At 38.8% G+C, this 19,275-nt stretch overlaps 1 protein-coding gene across 3 annotated transcripts in view; it reads right to left on the reverse strand.

The window, feature by feature from the left end:
• The window catches only part of LOC108631875 (glutathione S-transferase D5-like), a 147,815-nt gene extending 129,075 nt beyond the window's left edge, over window positions 1-18,740 (reverse strand). For 2 of the 3 annotated variants that reach the window (XM_026819208.1, XM_026819201.1), the window contains exon 1: window positions 18,568-18,731. The gene's annotated coding sequence lies outside the window, so the exon portion shown is untranslated. Of the gene's footprint in view, window positions 1-18,567 lie in introns of all 3 variants that reach the window. The other variant, XM_026819202.1, reaches the window with a different exon arrangement.
• Between the last annotated feature and the right edge of the window lie 535 nt (window positions 18,741-19,275).

Here is a 19,275-nt window from a genome sequence, read left to right on the forward strand (position 1 = left end):
TATAAAAATGTAGCAATTCTATAAATTATATTATGATTATAATGAATGGAGAAAATTTAATAAACAGAATGGTTTGATTTTTTCAATTCATCATTTAATTCTCACGTTAGTCGACAATACGTAATCGCGTATAAACCGTGTCGAGAAATCGTGCGAACGAGTTTAAAGCTGTCGTATCACCGACACGTTGGAGATAACTTCCGGCGATAGTATAGATGCATATGCATAGCACCAGATTCGTGAGGCGGTCGGGTACGTAGGTATTGAAAACGGGGGGGAAAAAAAAGCTGACTGAACATTGAACGCGTGACCGTATTAGCTGCGCAAGGCGCGAGGTGCCTGGAATGGAGATACGTCCTAATTTCCGGTCGAGCTCGAGCGATTTTTTCGCGCTTTGCGGTTCTATCCACGATGATAGATACCGAACACGTCACGGAGGCCTGCAGCGAGCGGCGCGGCGCGCTCTGTTTGCACGTCATGTATCAAAACCGGCCTGCGACCGCACGCTAGGCGCCGACCGTCATGTTCACGAAAAGTCCGTGTTTATAATTTACGAGTATTTCTTTTCATAAATCTTCCCGGGCAAACGTGGTACCCGGCGTGCTGGGAGCGCCCGGGCCCCGCCACTGTCATCGTATCGTCTCAGATTTTCCCAGCCGCGCTGCACCGGCCAGAATATGTAATTTCTACGCCGGTGATTTGTTACCGGAATCGCGCAACGAATTAAGTTGCTCGTTGCTCGCCGGTTGAGTAATACGACGGCTTAATTTTAGGTCCCTTGGGCTACCCGTTCGATACGAGTGCGAACAAACGCTGGAAATAGGAAACGGGAATTGAACACCATTGGAAGAATGAATTATGTATTCCATAATCGACTGTTTACTGGGACGAGCTTGTGAGATAGAAATTCTATCTAAAAGTCACATCATTATAGAAAATTTTGTTCATATAAAATGGCAGAAAGTGGAGTCAGTGAATAGAAATTGATATATAAACAGAAATTATAAGGAAGCATAATAGAATTAAAATTGCAACACTATTTAAACGAACTACTAAACATTTATATTTGTATTAATAATTAAATAATAGGATTTCAATGAAGTGGCATTATTTTTATTTATAGCCATAACATTCTCAATGCAAAAGGAATATATTATAGTAAGTGAAGATTTCCTATTATTGTAGAAAGTAAAGATTGATGTGAATTTTGATTTTAGGATGAAAATGTTTGCGTAAATCGCGTAGACAAACATGATTGATTAAGAGGAGAGTGCTTGGATGTTTATCAAGTTTAAATCGGCTTGGACTGTCGATGCGCATTCAGCGAGCCACAACAAGATGGATTTCAGTTAGGAGTTTATCAATTTGTCGATTGTTTGATAGTAATTGATTTCCGGTTTGAGCTATGCGTTAAACACAGGTTGACTGATCGTGTCAATAAAGGTGATTGAGGCCGTCGAAAGCCATTTATTTGGATAGAATTTAGTAGGATATTGATCGCAATCTCCGTTCCTTATGAAAGATCTCAGTAAGCGTAAGCCGGTGATTTATATACCAGAAAGAGGTATTAATCAAAAGACCTTTCCCATTGAATTCACAAAACGTTTGCAACACGGAATAACAATTAGCGATCGTAGTTTTGTCCTCCGTCATGAAACTAATTAATAATTGCGCGTAATTGAGCAACTTTATTGCGGAGCAAACGGTGTTCGCGGTTACTTCGCCACCGCATTAAAACACAGTCAGCTGGTTAAGCTTCTTCCCGGCTGCTCCGCTCGCTGCACTTAGGAAACTTGATTCCTCTGCTAAAGGACAAAGTTTAACGAAGGTTAAAGATTATACCGCTCGCTGGGCGCTTAATATAATAGCATCCTGCAACAAAAACGACTTGGAACTCCGTTTGCGGTGTCAGAAATAAACCTCTGGCCCCGGCATTTGCTTCCCGAGTGCTTGCTCGTTAAAAGATATTCAGTGGCATCGGTGACTCTGCCGAGGCTCCACTAAATTAATTGCTAATATTTGAAATTCTCGAGTAATCGTTATTGCACGCTTATAGCAAAGAAGCCGAAAAGCCTAACACGAATTGATTAAACCGCTTTAATCGAACATCGAACATCGGATCAGCCATCGAGGATTAATAGGGCGTGATGGTCCGTAATCCTGCAACAAATCACTTGCTCCCAGGTAATACTATCAGATCAACTGCTCAGCTTCCACCGCCTGCCGGAGGAACGAAAATAAGAGGAAACCAAAGGACTGATCTCTCACGACGAATAATGCATTTTCTGGCCATTAAACGAATGAAATGACAGGATATCGAAGATAAATCTGTGTATACTTGTATTACTTACACACCGTCGCGTGGTCTCCCGGTAATCCGACTCGACGCTGTTTTTACGCGATAGCATTTGAACATTTTACACTTCCCTGAAATTTCACACCGACGACGGGGCGACGGCGTCCCGCCGCGGGCGCGGATTTCGCGCTAATTAAAAGAATGCGCCCCGACGAAGAAATGCGAAAAACGGGACAATCGGGAGAGAGAGATCAAAGTAGCTATCCAGCTGACGGTGCTACGTTGTAACGTGCGACGTAACTGCTGCTGTAATTAAGCGAAGCAAAGGTTCTCTCCAGCGACAACTACGGGAAAAGTTGCGGAGCGACATGAAAAAAATTAAAGAACTTTCAAAGGTTGATGCAGCATAAATGTATCAAGACCTTTCGACCAGCAGTATTAAAGGTTCAAAAGATGCCTTTCAGGTTTTAATGAAATTCGCACGGTCGATATTAAATTCTTTTGAATAGAAAATAAAATTGTTGTAGGGAATATCATTAATTATCTAATATATAGAATTAAAATAAACACGTGTACCAGATTTTCAGTGAGCCTTTTTTTCTTTCTTAATTCCGCCACGCATGAATCAAGAAGCGTGCATAATTTTTTAGATTTCTTTTTTCATCTACTATAATGCATTCCTCCTCGTTTGACGTCTCACACGAAGCTACACATTTTACTTAGCACGGTACAACAACGCGGCTAACAACGTAACTTTTTACGCGAAGCACTTCGCGGCAAGCGTGTAACAACTTTAGGCGTGACATCAAAGAGAGGTAAGAACTTCCCCTCAGTCAGGACTCTTAATCATTATGTACACACGGCTCCGGTTCTGGATGAGTGATAAAGTAAGAATGGGGGAAGTGGGGAATTATTATTTGCCATTTCTTCTCCTCCTTTTCCGAGACTCAGAGAAATTCGACGGAAGTTTCCCGACGATAGCGACCGTTCACTTTATCGTAAAGAGCGATGCTTTCGTTGAAATGGGGATTGAGAAGCGACGGAAGAGATTGAAAAAGTACGTTCGGTCGAAAACAGAACGGCTGGGGAAAAAACCAATCTCAAAAGTTGAGGACGCACCCTTTTTGCGGGTTTCAAACTAGACCTTCTTCAATCGGTTCAGGAATTTGTAAACGAAAAGACTTACACTAATTGTTATCTTTATGTCGTCAATCTTTATGCTCCGATATCGACTTATCAGACCACAATTCTAAAAGCAAGTAATATCAATCCACTTAAAAATAACATATTCCCTCGAGATTCCTTGCAGTATGATTTTAAAATTAATAATAAAACTAATATAAATTGAGTCATACTGCACGGGATCTCCATTTGAAATTGCACTCTATTTTAAATTAGATTCACAGTGTTAACAAAACCGGATTAGAATTATATAAATAAGAAGCGTCGATATATTTTCAATATATATTCAAACATTGCGGATTTTTATGCATTTATAGAATATAACAGTCAGTGCACTGAGTATGCAAAATCCATACAAAATATTGGAAGCATGACCTATGACATTTAAATTACAAGTGTGCATAATTTTTTAGATTTCTTTTTTCATCTACTATAATGCATTCCTCCTCGTTTGACGTCTCACACGAAGCTACACATTTTACTTAGCACGGTACAACAACGCGGCTAACAACGTAACTTTTTACGCGAAGCACTTCGCGGCAAGCGTGTAACAACTTTAGGCGTGACATCAAAGAGAGGTAAGAACTTCCCCTCAGTCAGGACTCTTAATCATTATGTACACACGGCTCCGGTTCTGGATGAGTGATAAAGTAAGAATGGGGGAAGTGGGGAATTATTATTTGCCATTTCTTCTCCTCCTTTTCCGAGACTCAGAGAAATTCGACGGAAGTTTCCCGACGATAGCGACCGTTCACTTTATCGTAAAGAGCGATGCTTTCGTTGAAATGGGGATTGAGAAGCGACGGAAGAGATTGAAAAAGTACGTTCGGTCGAAAACAGAACGGCTGGGGAAAAAACCAATCTCAAAAGTTGAGGACGCACCCTTTTTGCGGGTTTCAAACTAGACCTTCTTCAATCGGTTCAGGAATTTGTAAACGAAAAGACTTACACTAATTGTTATCTTTATGTCGTCAATCTTTATGCTCCGATATCGACTTATCAGACCACAATTCTAAAAGCAAGTAATATCAATCCACTTAAAAATAACATATTCCCTCGAGATTCCTTGCAGTATGATTTTAAAATTAATAATAAAACTAATATAAATTGAGTCATACTGCACGGGATCTCCATTTGAAATTGCACTCTATTTTAAATTAGATTCACAGTGTTAACAAAACCGGATTAGAATTATATAAATAAGAAGCGTCGATATATTTTCAATATATATTCAAACATTGCGGATTTTTATGCATTTATAGAATATAACAGTCAGTGCACTGAGTATGCAAAATCCATACAAAATATTGGAAGCATGACCTATGACATTTAAATTACAAGTGAAAAGCGTACCTAAATTTCATTCGTTTATTCTGTATTCGAAACATTTTATTTCACAGAAAAATTCTACTGGTGAACTTATGGATATTAAGTTCGTATATAAAAAATATTTCTACCGACACAGCAGTTGTTGTAAAATATTATATATAATATTTTTTAGCTTTACTAATAAATAAACGATTTTCAACAAACAATAAGGAAAAATATGATAAATAATCTTCGACCACATCTAAAAAACAAATCTAATCTTTCTGTACCAACCTAATAGTTAATGCTTTATCCAGAACTATTAGATACATTAGGTTCGAAGGTTTATCAAGAATCATAGAAGTAAACATCAAACTGCATCGTTCGACAATGAACGATATCAGTCCACAGCTTTTCATAATAAAGCGCAAATTCCCGTTTCAGTCTGGACAGTATTTTAATTTCTCGACTGATATGATGAAAATCGAATACAGGGGCGATATCGCTGCAGCCAGATGTGCGCAAGGTATAGGTATTAATTATCGCGATGCTTGATTTTCAATTAATGAACATCGGAAGCCCGACGAAAATCGCGCGCTGCTCATTGTCAAACCGAATTTTATTTCGTCAAAAAACGTTCGATGCTGCGAAAAAAGGAGAAAAACAGCGTGCATCGGACGCGATATGTAATTGATCGTAATCGATGTAGCAATTATTTGCAACGTGAAAATCGCGCGTGAGGACGGAAACATCGTCGCTGAGAATATAGCGCGTTTATTGTATTTCCTTAGCCAGCGAGATTCACGTCGATCACGCGTCAATGATGATCAACAAATCGATCCGGGCGATAGATATTTCGATACGTAATGCTTTAATGGATACTGCGAGAAGCACTTTTATAGCATCCGGAGTATTAAGAGACACGTGACGAGAATTTGAAACGTCAATGTGACATATCGGTTTAACGGCGTGCCCTTCCAAGTTTCCGTTGATTGCTGCCAAACGCTCCCGTGTTATAGAGCAAATCGATATCTCGAACGTCATTGCATGTATCTCGCGCATCCTCGAATTACTCCCTTATCATTAGACGCACTGAAACGGAATACGCTACCATCAGTCAACCTCTGTCATCCTTTTAAGATCAGTTAACATTTATAATAGCACAGATTTAACGCGACGAAATTCCTGGACGATGTAGAAATCTAATATTCCATTCTCCACTCGACGCTGATTAAATTCTATAGAGAAATGATATTGCGAGGGAACCGTCGAAGCATGCGATCGAAAGCGGCGTCGATACCGCGAAAATTAAATAATGAAGAACAATTAATATCTGGCAAACGATGGATAAACGAATTATTCGCGCAAGAACGATCGAATTCATCCGAACGAAGACTGGCACGGTTCGTTTACCGATAGAATTACATCCGTGCTCGTTACATCCTCTGGTTACCCAGGGAGTTGGAGACGGAGGGTAGAATTCGCGTGCACGCGACTCGAATTTTGGGCGAACGGTGCGTGAATATGTAGTAACCGCGAACCGATGCGGTATCACATTGTGGGATATACACACGGCTGCTAAATCGCACATTTATGCGTAGGAACGTGCGATCGGTGCCAGATGTGATTAATACGAAGAACAAAGCGAAATATCCACGACCGCTTCTATCTTCTGTTATGTAACTGTATCTTCTGGTAATGTAACCGACGATTTGTAAGTGTCACGCGACGCAAAGCCGAGAGCGTGAGTAACGAAATTACCAGGTCATTGTGTAAAGAGCCACAATGGCCCTGTGCATATGACGTTATATAGTAGATAATGTAGTATTTCTAGCTTCGTGTGTTACGGATTTCAGTGAGAGCAATGGTAGCGTTACAACTGTTCTTGACAATTATAGGAACTACTAGCATCCCCTTCGCTGCTTCACTAATTATCATGTATAGAATAAAAATATTTCATTGTCACATTTGAAAACCTAATGGATTTTGAAAAATATTAAGGATTTTATAAATTTATGTTTTACACCTTTTCATCCCCTTAGTAAATAATTAAAGAAAAATACTGAAACTGGTTTTTAAGTATTTGTATGAGTAATCCATATGCCAACCTATTGATGAAACTTGAAGAATGTTGGAAAACATGTAAAAACACATTTCAACCTAGTATCAAGCTTTTTAAACATCCATAATAATTATGTAATATTTTGGAGTAAAAAATTTCTTAGATAATTCATCACATTAAAGAAATATATAAAAATCTATTTTCACTATCGAATCAGAAATTATTAGTAATAATGCCGTTTGCTTTACAAATATACCTTATAACACTCTGTAGTATACATACTATAAGAAAACTGCTACTGAAACGTTGTAAATACTTAAGTCGTTTCTCAGATTTCTTCTAGCATGTGAAGAAAACGGTTTCTCTTTATATAATAGTAAGATTACAGTGGTGAAAGTAAAAACTTCATACGGAGCCACTGTGGCCGACTAATACTGGCCTTATACATTACTACTTGCAACAAGTGTGTTCTCGAAGAGCGCTGGCAAATACTCAAGATCGTAATAAGAACGTAGGATTGTTTCTGTACTTTATTAACAATTAGAATAAAAAAGCTATTTCATTCTACTTGCGTCCAATTTAATGAACAAAAATTGGAAACACAAATTGCATTTAACCCCGTTTACTATGCTTGTCTCAACGCTCAAATACAGGGACCTCAGCACGGTTTTCCTAAAATTTCATACTCTTGCTCTTATTGTCATCGACTTTCTCCAGCCATTACTTTCACTTTCACGGCCGCGCTCTCACTGCGGAGCACTTGCCACTCATACTTCCCCAGTCCGCCCTTCCTGTAACCCATCTCCCAGCAAGTTTTACACCTTCCGATAAAACTTCTGTCAAGTATTATAAATTTTAATCCAAGATTTTCTGAATGCCTGCGTTTTCGAGTAATCGTCTGTTAAACGAAATTTCACGATTTTAAAGAAGATATCGACTTACAGCTTAAGAATTCTCTTCTGTCTATTAACATTCTGTTAGGATACCTCAAGTTGGTCATAAATCTTCGGTGGAATGTCAACTAGAATTAGCTCTCTAATCAAGTCTGGAAGGAATCAAACCACTACACGTCCTAATAGCCTCACGCAGGACTAACCGCAGAGGATTAACTTATTGCAACGGAGATTACTATGTCCCGTACTCGTCGACGAGCAACAACAAACACCTCTCGGGCAACGAGCGGAGGATGAACATGAACAAGTAGATTTATGCGCGGCGGCAGAGAAGTCGAAGAAACACGCGAGCCCCGCGATAGGAAAATGCACGTCAGCCGGGTCGTCGCCTTTATTTTGATTCTCCGGCGACGTTACGGGCCCACGGGGAATATACCGACGCATTATGAAATGTGGCGCGTAGTCTCCGGGGCAAATAAGTTTTCGAGCCGCTTGGAATACATCAGGCAACACGTGTCCCGCAAAAAGCCGAGTTTCGCGGGCGCGGGACAATAAGTTCATGGAAATATAGTGCGCCGTCGGGAATCCACCGACGGTATTAAAACTTTTTCATCAGTTAACGTATGGACTCAGACGTAATTCCGGTTGACACGCGGCGTATTGGTCGAACGGTATTAGTATTTATGCCGGCGCCTCCGACATCCACCCATTGTGTTCCTCCCCGTTGCGGACTACCTGCGGGAACGCCGTCGTAAATCGTACGATATTTTCTCCAGTTTGCACGTCACGCCACTCTGTTCCTTCCTTTATTGATTTCCCCGTTCTAATATATTCCGACTTTCGATTAATTCTTATTTTCTACATTTCTCCAGTGAAATATTCGCTTTGCAATTTCTCTTCAGTTTTCTTACAAGTCTTTCTAAACGATGCGACGAAGCATAAAATGAACAGGTAGGCAGAGTCACATTATTATTGCTGAGAAAAGATTACGACGTTCAAGTAGCTTTCCTCTTTTCAGGTCTTTCTCATCAACGTAACAGTCCTTACAGACTGGCTTTTGTTCTAATTATTTTATATTCAATCATAAACTAAGTAGAAATTGTGACGTAAACAAGGAATTGGGATATTCATTATATTTAATAAAAATAAATGGTTTGCCTTATCATAGTTTGTAATTATTTTTCCAATTTTTTAGCAACCTTTATAGTATTCCTGTTTCTTCATCTTTCAGCTTTAAATTAATCTACAAACCATCCGTTTTATTTCATGTCAGTTTCTTATTCCCATTGCCATTTCTTATCCTTCGTTCCAATTTGTTCTTTAATATCCTGTAGATCATTTACGCTTTCCTGGATTTCATGCATCTGAACAGAAAAGCTGTACAGCTTTTTCAGAATAAACGATAAATCTGAATTGTTCTCTCTGACTTATCCTCCCCTTCCTGCTTTTAGGTATCAATTCCATAATCATTTTGTTAGACTCACTTGTATCCCCTTTGGGGAAAGCAGGGCGAACTCGACTAAGCATTATAATTCTATTTCGTTAGAACTAGCGTTTCTAGCCTTCTATTCGTAGTTTTAGAATTCAGACTACAGTAAATGAGCCAACTTCGATGCACGTAACAATTTATGCTCAATGGGAAAGGAGACACTGGCTCTTTTATCAATTATTTTATACGTAATCATAAGCCAGTGAAATTGAAACATTTACTATAATATGAAAAAGACTCGTTATTCTTATATTTTTCTCCAGTTTCAGCAACCCTTATTTCGTTCTTGTTTCTTAATCTTTCCCAGGTTTAAATTAATCTACAACCATCCGTTTTATTCCAGCCTGTATCCCATGTCCGTTTCGCGTAATTCCATTTATCTCTAGCGCCGCGCGAAAGAGAGAGGCATGATAAAAGAATCGGCGAAGAAACGCGCAATAGCAGCTTATAACTTGTGAGAGTCATGCTGGATATTATTCTTGCGTAACACTGTACAGTTATGCCTCGTAGTTACGGGTTGGGTCATAAGTCGCAGGCAATTTTCTCCTATTCTGTGACCACTTGCCTTACTCGAGTATTATTCTCCCTCCCCGCTTCAACTTCGCCTTTCTCTCTTTAGTATCATACTCTTCCCCGTTTGCCGTCAGCCTCTTCTCCTTCCTATCCGTCTCTGTTTTAATCGGCATCAACCGGAGAGAAAATAATGGAATAATTTTTGTCAATATTTTTAGATATTTCGAATTGTCCTAACATCCTTGATTTATCGCTTCCATACAACTTCTCAATATATTTATTTTTCACGTTCCATTTGAATGAAGAAAAAAAAATTTTCCATGGTGACAATTTTTAATTCGCATTGTACAAGAGAATCGTGAATGAAAAAACCCGTTTGACGTTCGCCTATTCTACAAATAGCTGGATAAAACCGAGGTGAACGGGTCCAGAGCACAAAACTGAATTTCCGTTGGCAAACGTGTATATTAAATCTCTCGCATAAAACAAGGGAAACAAGCTTTTCACGGCAGAATTAGTTTTTGTTTCAAAGTGCTCGCAATACCGGAACTTACAACGAGAACATTCATTCAGCAGTAGAATCAAGTTGCAGGATACGGCGGCGCAGCTAGGATATACAAACGCCAGCGTGTATATCTGATTCCTATTGTAGGCGGGCAAACAAGAAACATTTTTAAGGAATTAACCAATCGCCAGGCTCGTATCAGCGATTTAAATGTTGTTAGATATTTTGATCGAATATCGCGCGATGCTGAATTATCTCGGAACTCGGAGAACTGTGTTAAGAGGAACTTTCTTACAGTATCCCGTACTCCAAAAATCTCGCTATGAATATACGATCAATCCGGTAACTTCCAATTTACGTCACGTTGAAGATGTTTAACTTTTTCTTAACTTTTCAGCAAACAGTTAGGTACTAGTTTGAAATAAGTACAATTTCAGAGCTAAGTTAAGTCGACCCCGGTACAATTTCATAACAAGCAAATCCAACTTCGGAACAAGTACATCTTTCGAATAAGTTAAGTCGTCGAGTCGACAGGGCAACAAATTGTTGGAACGAGATTTCCTTAAATTTGAATTTCTTCCCCCCATCGTTTTTTTTCTTCGCTTCTCCTCGTAATTGAAGTTATGTTAATTAGAGCGTGAAATTAAAGCGACAGTGGGAAGGGAGAACAGAAATTTACTCTGGAAGCCGATAGCGAAACCGGTCCAAGATACCAACGCTTTCTTTTTATCTCAAATTCCAATTATGAGTTCGTTTTATTACCCGATTTTGAAAACACCAAGCAAACTCTTTTTACCGATGGACTCACGTTCTGTATTTTCCCCGTTTGTTTTATCGTAGAATAACCGTGGCCACGAAGGGAAATAACATTTTTTTTACCGCACGATTGTAAAGTTCTTCAAGCGAGAACGTTTGAAAACACCGTTCCCTGTATTTATCAATGGCCAGAGGCTAGACATTAACGTGGAACCTCGCAATGCGCCATTGCTACACACATCGCGCAGACCTATAATAAATCGGATAATGAAGATCTGGGATAACAGAGAATCGGATAAATCGAGAAACCATAAAATGAAATCCCCCCGTGGTATACGTACTAAACGAATCGCTCTTAATTCTTGATATCGCCAGGCGATACATCAAATTTTGTTCCCAGTCAGCGGGAAAGTAGCACGATCACCACCCTAAAAACCCACAAATCTAGGAGAACTTTTCTGCCATTGTATCAGCGCGAAAATCTACCGGGCAACGGTAATTCCTCGCGTAACGAGAACGCGCAAAAAATCATAACGAATGCAGAACGCATAATTATGGTCCGGCGCGACGCGAAATTGAAATTCGAAATCAATTATAAAACAAAACTTAATTTAGCTGCAATCATAATTTTTCCGCCGGAAATCACCGTTTGTATTTCTCGCCAAAAGATTCGTGTTACAAATAAAAAAATATTCGTGTCTTTTTGTAAATATTCATGTGAGGGTTTAGAATACAATTTTTAGAAAAACCGATGGAAGCACCTATACCGCGTATAACAGCATGATTGGGAAAGTATTACAAAATCCGTTCGAGAAATTGCCTCTACGCTGGTATGCGTGTCATGCGTGATCCCTGCCAGTAACTCTACTAATATTTCTTTTTTTATTGGTTATCAATTTCTCGTTTAAACCCAGTCTTCGGTACGAGGAATTTCAGTACACTTTTTTTATACGATCGAGATGCGTTTAGAAATGTGATTTTTAGAGTAATATTAAATTTGAGACGAGTGAACAGGAACGAACAGTACGCTAATTGGATATCAATTAGCTGTTAGAGGATTATCTCTATTATGGCATTATATACTGTATGTGTCGTATTACTGATGAATAGACTAATAAACATGTACTCCTATTCAGTTCGTAATAGAATTTCCAACAAACATGTTGAATTTCAGTTACACAGCATTTTTGTTTTATAATGATTCATGAATTATTTGATGTGAAATACAAGTAGTAGTATAACAGATGATAACACTAGGATTTCTAATAAACATTACCTGTGCTTATTTTTATTTTAGACATTTGTAAAAAGAATGTTACAATAATAATAATAAATGAGAATGATAGAATTTCACATGAATGAGCCTTCAATAACCACTATTATATTTTACTGTTTGCAAAAACTGGCCACGCTAATAGACTTCTTAGAATACCACGTAAAATGTGTATTAAATCTTCATGAATAATAAACCGGAATAAAAATAGTCTAGAACTTGAAACGATGGAAAATTGAAACGGTCTAGACGTCCTGATCCATTAGAATAATTGATCACTTCAATAATTATTTTCTTTTTTTTAGAGCACCAAATAATTCACAGGATCAAACAGTATTCAGCAGACATTAAATGCCTTGGAAATCGTGAATCGAAATATCTCATTCGGTCGTCGATTTAATAGACGCCGGGGCATCGAAAATTCTAGTGAAGAGCGACAAGGTTGATGTTTAGCTAAACAATGGCGAAGCAGGAGGGGAAAGAATTACCAGCGAAGGTGTAAAAGCAGCAGTCGCAGGCTGCGAGCTGCAAGCGTAATCCGGCGACGCGACGCGAGCCATAAGAGGCGCGAAGATATACGGGTTGGGGTGACAACGGCATTGTTTGTAGACATTGTAAAGCGCGTCTACCTTCAAACAACGGGTGGATGAGAAAGAAGGAAACAGCGTGCCCGTAGCGCGGCTGCTCACGATTCGCGACGAGATGTTAATGACTCGTTCGCGATTTTTATATACGACATTGAAACGTCGATGACGTGAATGAACTCCTTCATATGTAATACATATACATAATTGTACTACGTGTGAACACTTTTGAAATATAAATTAATGCTTGGAGGAATTTCTTATCGTGAAAGTAAAAAATGCGGCGGGCCTCTGACCGCAGTGATAATTAAAACCGGCGCGCAGCAAAACCGGAACTGCAAACAAAAAATGATGCAAACTTCGTAATTAAAAGCTACCGCTGCATCAAATTCCCTCTCGCGCAGTTAATCCACGCCTGCATACATATTTATAAACAGCAGTGAACGCAATATCTTGGCGGCGTCAAACGAAAGTTGCCGAAACTCGAGATTTAATTGTTCGCACTGTATTCAGCCGTCGGTCCGTCCCTTAGCCGCGTATCCCTCTCGTGAATGGTCCTAATGAACGTAGGACTTTGCGGGAGCCTACGGAAGTTGGTGTATGAGGTTTACCGGGGATTCGGAGGTTTACAAGAAGGGGTGGAACGCGATGGTGTCACGTCCGTGGGGAAGTCGGGAAAAGTGAGCCACTTAGCTCTAAGAGAGTGTAGACAACCCGCCGGAATAATCCAGAAATACCTTTAGATACTCGTTTCGCTAAATCGCTCGAGAACCGTTTAATGGAATGAGGAGAAGAAAGCTTCCGCCACCTAAGAACTTCCTTTTTGAAATGATCGAGGCGCTACAACTTCTACCAGAGTTCACCAACATTTCGGTGATGATACTCCCTTTGTCTCACCGTGAATGTTCCTCGCACCGTGATCTCATACACTTTTGTACGAGATCTTGACTAACAAGAACAGAAATTTACTGTTAATAAACTACTAAAGTCTAGGATAATTTCAAAACTCGTAGGGGAATTCTTTAGTCTGATGTCTGACCAATTACGTGTTATACTACTTAAGTTACACAATCTCTTGTACAGCTACTCCAAACGATTTATGAAATAAATTACAAGAAGAATAAATATTTTAGTATATAAATATTTGTACATTTAATAAATATCGTGTTAAATAAACAATTTTTATTATTAATTAGTAAATATATTTATAAGTTGGTCATAAGTTAGATTAATAAAAAATGGTCAATTTCGAGCATAATGAGTACACGTTCCGCTTTTTCATTGCATGCCAAATGGGTCTGGAATCGTTTTGAGTAGCTGTACCGAATTCTTTCACTCATACGATTTTTCCACAGATGCTCGAACAGGAATATTCAAATTCGAGTACAACTTATCTATACATTCTAATGAAAGTTACGCGAATGTGAAAATATTGCAAAAATCACCGAGGCAACCATTGCGCAGCACACACGAATAAACTGTACTCAATTATGCTCTTCCCTGTTTCCACGGTCCGCCTTTTACCTCGGCGCGGCACGGCAGCATCGACCTGATGTCGTAAGACACCGACTTTACCGGTTCGACCGCGAACTAGACGGCGAACTTGAGTGCTTGCAGAGCTCGTACCAGATCCTCTATACAGTCCTCCGGAGAGCATTTCGAACATCCTCTGGGTAGGAAATTAATTTCACGGGAACGACAACCGATACGCCTTCGACCATACTCTGACCTCGTGTGTACCCTGTGTTCCATTTCGCGTTCGAGCCCACGAGTGCGTAAATTGATAGAATGTGTGAAACACGTCGACGCTACTTACACATCGATTCGTACATTAAATCATGTCTCCGCGCGATTATTACTTACATATTGCAAAAATGAAAGTGAGTATAACTTTTTTAAAGATTTTAAGTACTTATGTAATTAAACTACCTCAAAATGCCAAACCATATATTAAGAAATTTGGAAGAAGTGTCAGACTGTATATTAAAAATACCCCGTGACATGAAAAAAAAATGACGAACTTTATAAACCTTGTGCGTAAATCTCATTTTTCCGAAATATTTATCGCTGCAACTATTGCACATAACTTTCTATCACATTTCTCAAATTTCCGGGAGAAATGGTTTAAACAACCTTAAGATGTATGCTCGTTTAAGTTCATAGAGCCTAATATCGTTAGTTGGAATTTGGCTTGTCAGGTAGGTCGATCAACAATAGCCTAGTAATTCAATTAATATGTTACTAAAGTCACAGAAGATCTCCGTTTAAGCAACGCTGAATAGAATTTGCGTTTTATAATTCGGTATTCATTGTACATTAATAGTTACTGAAATTTAATATCAATTCTTCGACGTTGCTATGAGTTCGGACAATGAACGTTTCTCCCTCGGTAATAATGAAGTTATTAATTGATAACTGTACGAGGCAAGGAAGCTAACGGGCATGCTACGTCAGCGGGAATGGTATCAGAAGCGGAATGCGGCATCGATTTATTTGATACGGAACGCGATCAAATTCCGTACAACGCAACGTATACATATAGAGCTAGTTCGGTTCGTTAAAATTCGACGCGAGCACGGGCGGCTGGAATCGGAAAGTTTGCAATCCGACGGCAAGTGGAATTTGTCAGACAGACCGGAAGACGTCGACCGAGGAGAACAATATCGCACGGTTAATTTACTCGGGCAATAACGCCTAGAATCATAAGCCCCAGGTGTTACGTCGCGTAGAGAGAGAGAGAGAGAGACAAGCATATAAGTCGTGAGAGAAAGAAAACGTAAAAGGGGTGAAAGGAGAAGATCGAGCCGAACAGGAGAGACAGAATAGGTATAAAGCTAAGGGCTGCACCCTACTTTCTTCACTATTGTAGTACCAGTGGTTAGGTAGAAGTTGGCCGACGGTAGTTCCGTCACGGACGGCGAAGCGACGGCACGCGTTACCGTTTCGATCATATCTTTGCCAGAGACTTTTTAACTATCCGCCATTAAGGATCCTCCGTTGCTGGCCGCTTTTCGCGCGGCTACGTCCCATTCAGAAGTTTCTTCACCGGCGAGTTACCGAGAAGAATGCCGCGGGTATCGCATTATTTCGCGGCAGAGGTATTAGGTTCATTGTGTCACTCGGTATCGTAGATTCGGACGCCGGCAACGTTCGGGGCCGGTTATTGTTAAAGCGAAACAGAGATCTCTTATTTCGTTAGCATTAAAATTAAGTACCCTCGAAACAATATAACAGTGATCAAATAATTGGAATATGAAGCTGCTTTCATCGCGAGATCTCAGGTGAAAGCCAGCAAGCCTTTTCAGAAAAACAATACATTGTACACGTTGCAGAGAATTTCGGTGGATCGTTTCAATGCTCTTTCGATCAATATTATTTCATCATCTTTGTTGCATTTCAATGACTTTAATAGTGGTCCGCACACACTCGCCAAGGAACTGGAAACAGGCACGACTGGCACTGTTTAACGATGACCGGCGTTATGCTAACTCCGTAGTCAGAAAAGGGACGGGCCGGAACAGAGAGGATAAATGTTTGGTAAGGGAGGCTCGGTGGATGGAGGTAAAAGGTGTACGGTAATTCCCCCCCCCCCGCCTATCTCTCTCAATTCTCAAGAATAGTTTCCATCCAATTTCACGTTACACGCTCGTAATTTGCGTCGGATCAAAAATCCGTCCGTCTCGTTTATCATTTTTCGAATTAATCGAATGACGCGGTTCTTCCATTATAAATTAAAATGGATTTCTAGGAATTTTATGGAAGGAATAGCTGGAACGGTCGGACACCGTTATTTCATGACGATGCGTTATTTCTATTTTATATTGGATCGCGGTGATACGGGATCGAGTGTATATCGAGCGTACGAATCGTTTAAAGTATTAACAGAAAGGTGGGAACGGTGCCCGAGCCCGTCGAAATAAATTATGTATAACTTAATTAAAATTATTGGCCGCCGCTCCGGCGGCCGGCGTAACGAGAATTCTTTGTGAACCATAGTATGTTAAATTGAGAATTAGATTAAACTTGACACAAGAGCTTTTATTTTCATTCACTCGGCTGGCGTCGTGAATGCGTCGCTCGTAAATAGATGCATACATATCTCTCACATGTGCCCGGAAATAAACGTGAAATAAATATCAATCCACGGTCGTCTCTCTTTTGTCCGTCGACTTTTATATCGGATATCCCGTTTCGGGTTTAAATTGATTATAATTGATTAAAATCTCCGTGAAATATGTTGATATTACGTTTCGCTCGCTTGATTTACGCGCCAATTAAATAAAGCTAGAAATTATCATCCTTTTGTTTTATTCCAGTGCCGTAAAAATATTTCGAAATTTTTTTCAACTTAATCAGAAAACTAATAAACGAATATACATTTTTTAAAATTCATTTCGCAAATGTTTATACTTAATGTGATTAGTTTAAAATTGACCATAGAATCATGATAATTAATAAATACTCAATTTTTCACAATACTACGAATATCGATTGTATATCAAACAGCAGTGTTCTTTAATTACAAATTTTATATTCTAATTTATAGTCTTTAAAATAAAGCAAAGTCGATGCAGTCTCGAAATCTACTAAACATAAACCAGTTAATGCACAAATAAAATGCAAAATATTGAATTTAAATAAAAAATAGTACAATATGAATTTTTTCTTTTCAAACGAGCGTATACTTTCCGCTTCCTNGACTATAAATGTCAATTATAAAACAAATATATTTAACATTATAATTTGTCAGAAGAATATTGTTTAATAACGTTGATTTGTCAACAATATTAAAGAAAAATAAGTCAGATTCTCGTTAGCAAGATGTATTTCGATCGAGATAATCTGCCAAGAGCTGTGGCATAGAATTACCAGAAATTTCAATCGCGGATAAAAGAGTCTGTAAGTTCATAGCTGCTAATAACGGTGTGCGAAAGAAAAGATTTGGTATTAAAATGAGTTCATAAAGCACGCGACACTTTTAAACGCGACGCTGTGTACACGTCGATATAAGTGCTGTTGAAACGCAAGACTACCAATCGATAAACTTATGGTTGTGTTCGACTTTTTATACGTCGCTCGTGTTTGTGCAAATTACTACTAATAGAATGGTTATAAAGCACGCGTACGATGAAACCGAATCAGCAATGAGCTATTGGCAATTCAATCAGTTGGGCCCGGAGAGAAAACAAATTCAAGTCAATGAATGAATAATTATTAAAATTTAGTTAAATTTTAATTCCTATTTCTAGTTGAGACGAGCTGTCTACATCAATTCCGCCTTTTGATGTCTACGTATTACGTACGCTACAAAATACATTTTAATTATTCATCAAATGCATGAATCCCATAATCAATGCATTCATGATATGGATTCTTCCATTCCTTTGTAACAACAAAGTAGAATTAATAGAATAATGGCGAGTAGCTCGTAATCTGCTATTCACTCGACGTTTAATCAAAGATAGCCCATACTTATTACGCTATTGAAGCGAATTTCTCGGTAAATACGAATCCAATTGAAATCCAGCAAAACTGGCATATAAATGATATACACCCCCAATTCGTATAATTACCTCCTTTGATCACATCAATCAAAATGAACAGATCTTTCTTAATTAAAGAAATCAATATAAAGAGATTGCTTTCATTTGGATAAATTATCAACCTAACCTTAATATCAATCTGTAATAATTCGAATGTACTTACCCAAACGGATGAATTTCTTGGTTCGCATCTATGGGTCACGTTGCTGAGACGAAAAGACGGCACCAAACACTCCAGACACAAAATTATAATCGTTTTTGAAAGCGCACAAACTTTTTTTGATCACAGTAGGGAATCAGCACACACTTGTACTTACATTTCGGAGGCTGCCTTGTAACTGCGTCGTTACGCAGTCGAATGCAAGGTGATTGGGTAGTAAACAAAAGAGTCGCCGAAATAGCGGTCACGTGTATAATTAGCGGACGGAACCGGGTAATTTAAAATATCTTGTTCTTCGAATACGCAACATGGATGAAAGTAAACGACAGACTCCGCAAGCGAGATAATAATAGAGGGATAGCAATAGATATATTTGACTAATAAATAGGCCTATAATAGACATAGTTTGATAGCCCATCGTCATTTCGTAATTTCCTCATCACTTTACAACTTTCTATTTAGCACGATATGAGCACATTGACAGAACTTTGCCATTCCAGAATGTGATTTGCACCCTACAAACTGTGGATTTTTATGCAAGATAAAATATTCATCATATCAGTTTAAAAAATTCATTCTAAATAGACATTTCTTTTGTCATGTAGTTATGCATTCATCTTTTAATATTTTATATAGTCTTTTTAAAACCCGCAGTCTGTTTATATAGATTTTTGTCATCGTCACTATTTTGTAAATTGTAATTCTTGTCGA

The sequence above is a fragment of the Ceratina calcarata genome, unplaced genomic scaffold (assembly GCF_001652005.2).
Source record: "Ceratina calcarata isolate Rehan_Ccalc_2016 unplaced genomic scaffold, ASM165200v1 scaffold97.2, whole genome shotgun sequence".
Lineage (NCBI taxonomy): Eukaryota > Metazoa > Arthropoda > Insecta > Hymenoptera > Apidae > Ceratina > Ceratina calcarata.